The sequence below is a fragment of the Frankliniella occidentalis genome, unplaced genomic scaffold, assembly GCF_000697945.3.
Source record: "Frankliniella occidentalis isolate FOCC.00 unplaced genomic scaffold, Focc_3.1 Scaffold313, whole genome shotgun sequence".
NCBI classification, from domain to species: domain Eukaryota; kingdom Metazoa; phylum Arthropoda; class Insecta; order Thysanoptera; family Thripidae; genus Frankliniella; species Frankliniella occidentalis.
In genome coordinates this window covers 162,656-168,588 of record NW_026267438.1, presented here as the reverse complement: position 1 = coordinate 168,588, position 5,933 = coordinate 162,656, and positions in this window count along the sequence as shown.

Sequence of the window (5,933 nt, the reverse complement as noted above, 5' to 3'; positions counted from 1 at the left end):
GCTCAGCACGGCTCAGCACGGCTCCATTGGCGCGGCTGCACGCCCCGCTCCCACCCGCAAAAAGGCAGTCGCATGTTATCAGGTGATTCCTTATCACTCAGCCAATGGGAAGCAGATGGAGAAAAATGTGCGTCCGCGAAGAAATAGTGGCTACAGTGGGCGCGCCGAGAGGAAGAGAGAGAAAGAGAGAGAACGGCGCAGTGGCGAAGCAGTAGCGACGCGGGGTGGGGCGGGGCCCCCTTCCTGGGCGGCCTGAAATACGGCTGCTCAATGGTCCTTCACACGCCAGCCCCGGCCGGACCCCGCCTCGCCCCGCACCCGCTAATGTATTGCAAAAACGGGGCAAACACACGAAAAACGGTCCTGCTCGCGCGAGCAGACGGACACCGGCGGCCGCCGCGGGGCGGATCGGACGTGCAGGCAACGTGGCGAGGGTAAGAGATGAGAGGGAATGAGGGAGCGAAGGCGGCGCTCGATAACAAACTTGTGTGAGGTTTACTTGAGTCGGCGGCGTGCTCGACAAAGTGGCCCCCGCCCGCCGGATGGGACTGTGGCCTCCAATGGACCGGGCGAGGGCGATCCGGACGGCGCAGGGTGCACGGTGTAGCGTGTCCCGGTGTGATTCAGCCGCCGGAGCCCTCGCGGAGCCCGGCGGAGCCCTCCCCCCTGCAGGACTCTCAAAACGTCCACATGCACGGCGCTTGCTCTCCGCTCCGCCCCTTGTGAGTTGCTCGCCGCTCGCCGCTCCCCACACCATCCGTCTTATTGGACATTTTAACCGCCAATCGGTCCTTTCTGCCCATTTCCTCCCCCTCCTCCCCCTCCTTCCTCTTCCTCCAGCTGTTTATCCCTTCGTCAGGTCAACGCGCACGCCCGGTGCAGCGCGCGCAGCAAACAGACCGCTCCTCTGATGTGTGTCGAACGCCGCGCACCCCGCCGCGCCCCGCGCCACACCCCGCCGCGCCCACCGCAAGCCGACAAGGGGGCAAAAGCAGAGCAGGCGATTTCTTGAAAGTCCGCGGACGGACGAGCGGCAATAAAAGTCACATTCACGGAAAGAGCGAGAGGGAGAGAGAGCACACGTCCGGGAATGCCAGTGAGCCAGCACCGGGCAGCAGCGCTCGGCCTACTCGACCGCCTCAAAAGTTGACACGGGGCTTATGAAAAAGGTTTGCAAGTCGGACAAAAATATACAAAACTATATCGACACGTAGAATTGAAAGCCCAGATGGGAAAATGTTTTTGTTAAAATACCTCCTTTGCTTCGCGATAGATCCATTAGAAAGGCTAATCTTGGACATCTAAGTCCCACGTCAAGCACATGGCACTTCGCGACGCGCCACGGACACAAGGAGCCCGACGCCTCTGACTGAGCGTCGGACTTGGCTGCGCCTGTCGGCCCGAGTGTCGGCCGCCCCCCACTCACTGCAGGCTCGCCGAGGCTCGCTTGTTATTCCAGCCGCCTCTCCATCAAAAAGTTGAGCGACCTCAAACCTCTTCTCCTCTCTCCTCTGCGTCTTGCTGATGTTTTTGCGACGCGGCGGCGGCGGAGGGGCCTATACCGCTGCACTGCTCTCTGCCTCCGGGATGGACCGCCCCGCCCCGCCCTTCGCTCGGTAATTATTTAGCCAGGCCGGGCAATTTCCCTCGTAAAAACGTCGGATGCATTGGACGTGGCGATATGAATGTGGTGGAGGCTGAGGAAAAGTTTTTGTGGAAATGGACGACGCGGCCGCCGCCGCCTGCCGCCACGGGGCGGGTGGCGGGTCCGTGCTAGAGCGCTCGAGCTCTGCTGGCCGAGATGTGTCGCCACGGCCTCAAAGTGCAACATTTGCCTCTCCCCATTCTCTGCCGCTCCGTCTCTCTCTCTCTCCCGCACTCGCTCTCTACCCTCGGGGAGGCCCTGCGAGGCCATTCTGCGGCGGATTGATGTGCGGGCAGTATCAATATATTTTGCATGCCGAGGACCCAACAGCAGGAGCGCCCTGCCCCGCCCTGGCCCGCCCTGCCCAGCACGCGCGCGTGTCGGCGCTTGTCCGCCGGGCCTCTCTCATTCGATATTTCCTCATGGCCAAAAAGTTTCCTCGATCTCCACTTCCGAATGGGAAAAATAAGCGCGTTGAGGATACATACATAGAGAAGGGAGGGGGAGATTTGTGCGTCGGAGAAGAATGAGGCACAATCGTCATTGAGAACGGCGACGAGAGTAAGGAATAACACCGCACCACTTCGGCCGTGGTCTGAATTTCTAAAGACGACGATGAAGCAGTCAAGTTGCTCGCGAAGCTGACCCCGCCCCCTCCCCTTTTCTCCCTGCGCTCTCCCCTTTCTCTTCCTCACTTCTCTCTGTGCGCGCGCTAGGGGCAAGGAAGGGCAGAGAAACAGAGGCCTGGGCAAGACAACCCCCGTGACAGGTCACCGAGGTGTGGCGCGGGCGGGGCTGGGGCTGGGGCTGGGGGGGAGCTGCCAACAAGGAACTGCCGCTGCCGTGCATGGAGAGAAGCGCCGCGCGAGTCCGCTACAACTCACCCGGGCCGGGTCGGGAGACGCTCCGCGGCGCACACCTCCTTCTCCTTCACCCCCATCCCCCACCCCCTCCGCCACTCTCGGACAGACATTTTTCCCCCGCCGCGCCTTCCCTCGCAATTCCATCTCCATTTCATGTGCTCCTCAACAACTCACCCGAGCGACCTGGTGGCGTGGCGTGGCGTGGCGCAGCCCCACCTCTGCAGAGCGCCCCTTTCCAGCCAAGCTGCCCTGTGGTCTGATTCCAACCCCCCCCCCCCCCTCTCCCTCGGTACTCGCCTTACTTTCCCCTTCCCCTCGCCCCCTTCATCCCCCTCCCGCCCCTTGCAGCAGACACGTCTCAGCGGCCCCGTCACGCCGTGTGCTAGGGCGGCCGGAAAATATTTTAACATGGTTTTCCTTGTGGCTACACTGCCTCTCCCTCCCTCTCTCTTGTGGTCCACGTCACCGCCTGGTGCCTGCCGCCCTGCCCTTCTCTTCCGCAGCGATTAACCCCGCGCGGTCCAACCCCTCAAGTCCAACCTGCTCCTTCTCCTCCTCCTCCTCCTCCTCCCCGGGCTACCCTCGCCACCAGCAGCCTCCCTGGAGCTCACCGGGGCCCACCCCCGAACAACAACAGGCAGGAGGACAAAGAGTACTTGAAAGTGTTGTACAGGTCGCTCAGCCCGCGCGCCTCCGCCAGGGCCGCCAGGGCGGGGAAGTGAGCCGCCGTGGTTACAGCAGCCCTCCGCACCTCCGGCCGATATCCGCCCGCCTCTCGACGGGCTGCTGCGCCAGGGCCGCGGCCCCGCTCCGTATTGCCCCCGGGGCCCCCGCCCGCCCGCGCGGTCGTCAGCACACAGGGCGCTCTTTGTGTTTCCGTCTGACTTTCTGTTTCGATATTCAATTCCCGATGTCTACAGAGCTTATTTGCTCCCCGGGCGGGGCGAGCGGGCGGGCGGGCGCGCCTCAGAGCGCGGCGATATGAGATTGGAAACAAATGCGATTTGCACGAAAATGATGTCTTCAATTATCGAAGCCGATCCGCTCGCTATACGTTTGCCGTTTGCCAGCCCCGCCCTGCCCCGCCCTGCTCCGCCTTGCCCAAACGCGAGCTTGATCGATACCTACTTTTCCAGCAGCTAGCAGACGCTCTCGGCACCGCGCCGCGCGCCAGCAAAACAATATTTGCTTTTGAATAAGTCTCGGAGGAGCTGCGACACGGCAGGCCAAGGTGGTGCGGCAGACGCGGGGGAGACAACGCCCGCAACAGGGAAACTTTTTGTCGTCGTCGAAAACGAGCCTGAAAATTTAAGGAGCGTGAGGCGAGCGGCGCAGAACAAGAAAAGAAAATTAAATGAAAAGCGCTTCCCCGTCCGCTACCCTGGCCTGGCCCCGCTCTGTGGGGGATCTGATTCTGTGCTGCGTGACGCAGTGCAAAGGGTCGCTAGGTGACCGTTCATAAATTTAAACTAAGGCGTGCCCTCAGGTCCCCGCAAGGGGGAGGGGGCGGCCCCTACCCCCAAATGAGACCGGGAGGTGTGCAGAGTTGTTTGTCCGAGACACAACACAACACCGGACAGCTGGCATTCATTTGTGATACCACGCCGCTGCTCCCTCTGTTTTTTTGTTCTCTCGCCTTTGCCCTTTTTTTTGCGGCGCTTGCAGATCACTGCGGGGTTGCGCGCGTGGGAGGTCTGAGCGAGGGGGGCCCTGGGGGAGGGGGAGGCTGAGGAACCTTCAGAGGCGCGAAGTGTCTGTCGGCGAGGCGCCATTTTGTAAAGAAAACAGAATTTGCGAATTGTTAATAAGAGTTTATAGTCATTGGCAGAGTTATTATCATATTTTATAGCTGGTCGGGGCGCCGCTCTGCCGGTGGCTGCTGATGGGGGCGGCGCGGCGTGGCGCGCCGGGGAGCGAGGCGGGGTGGGGCGGGCTGCGCAGCAATAGAATAGACTTCTGCACTTGACTTACTTGCGAAAGTTGTTGTCGTTTGTTGGCAAGTTGTGAGGCTCCTTGTCGCTGTTCTCTTATTCGTCACAAACAATGTCATCATCCCACCCCCGCAAGTTTCATTTTCACACAGGCCGCGCACAGCAGCAGCAGCAGCAGCTCGGCGGGTGGAGGGGACGGCGCCAAAGGACCTGCAAGCAACACGCGAGCGCAAACAATCAGACACTTTTACTTTGTTTTATTAGAGGATGAGAAATTCGGTTTAAGGAAACCAGGAGAGCTCCCTGAATTGTTTGATTTCCAGTGCCGCTATTGCAGCCTGTAATCTTTTCGCATTTTGTCTTAAAAGGGTAACAAAATACTCAACACTACATACTCAGGTAATCCGGGGAGCTCTCCAATCGCCCTGCAGAGAGCAGCGGGGCACTGCCGCCGAAGCCCGACGCGATTTACAAAGTCGGTACCTGGCGGATACCTGGGCGGCACGCGGTTTTAAAAAGCGTGGGGGGCGGCGGCGCCTGGTATGGGGTGCGGGGAAGAGCGCGGGGGATGCGGGGAGCGCCTCGCCGCGGACACGACGCCGAGCGGTGCATTACCGAGGTGCATTTGTTTGCGTAAACAAATCGTCCGCCAAAGCCAATGCACGACGGGACTGCTGGGCTGGGCCCCCGTCGGTCCCGCCCCAACCATGCAAACGCGTTGTCAGGCCTCTGAACACATTCCCATTAACGGTCAAACTAATTCAGGTGAAATAACGCCCAGTGACGCGCAACTAACTGGCCGGCGGCGGCGCTGTCCGGCCAGGCCTGCCCCCCTCTCTCTCCCTCCCTCCCTCTCTCTCCCTCCCTGGGCGGCAGTACCATCACCGGCGCCAAAAGAACTGATGGCCGCACGCCGCGCCGCAGAGGACTTTTACTGCCTCTGGAATGAGGCGCTCCCGCGCGCGAGGGGTAGCGACGGCCAGGCCCGGGAGCGGCCGGGAGTGCAACTGTCAAGGATTCAATACGAACGTCATCATCGGAAATGCATAAGTTCAGGTTCGTTATTTTCTACATGCGCGCATGCACTGTGCGCTGAGTCGTGAATTGCCATACTACTACTGCTGCGGCGTCAGTCAGGGACACAGCGTAAAATTTCTGGACAAGTCTTGTACTTTCTGCATCGTCGTGAATCATTGCCAAGGGAGTCATTTCAGGTTCACGACTTGGTAAGCAATGGCCATGATTTTACACTCCCACATGAGGTTTGTTTTTCAATACCGAGCTAGATGCTGGGTTTTGGGAAAGCATTTGATGATGAAGATAAGGTTGTTATTTTAGAGTGAGCAGAGAAGTGGGTGTTGTATGTGGTGGGTCAGGTCGGTACGTACAATAGAACGCGGTAGCAGCCTCTCTGGGCGTCTTATCACGAAACACCTGCTCATACGAACCCATGCTTGCGGTCAATATTTGGTGTTGCGTTTGATACCTGACCGC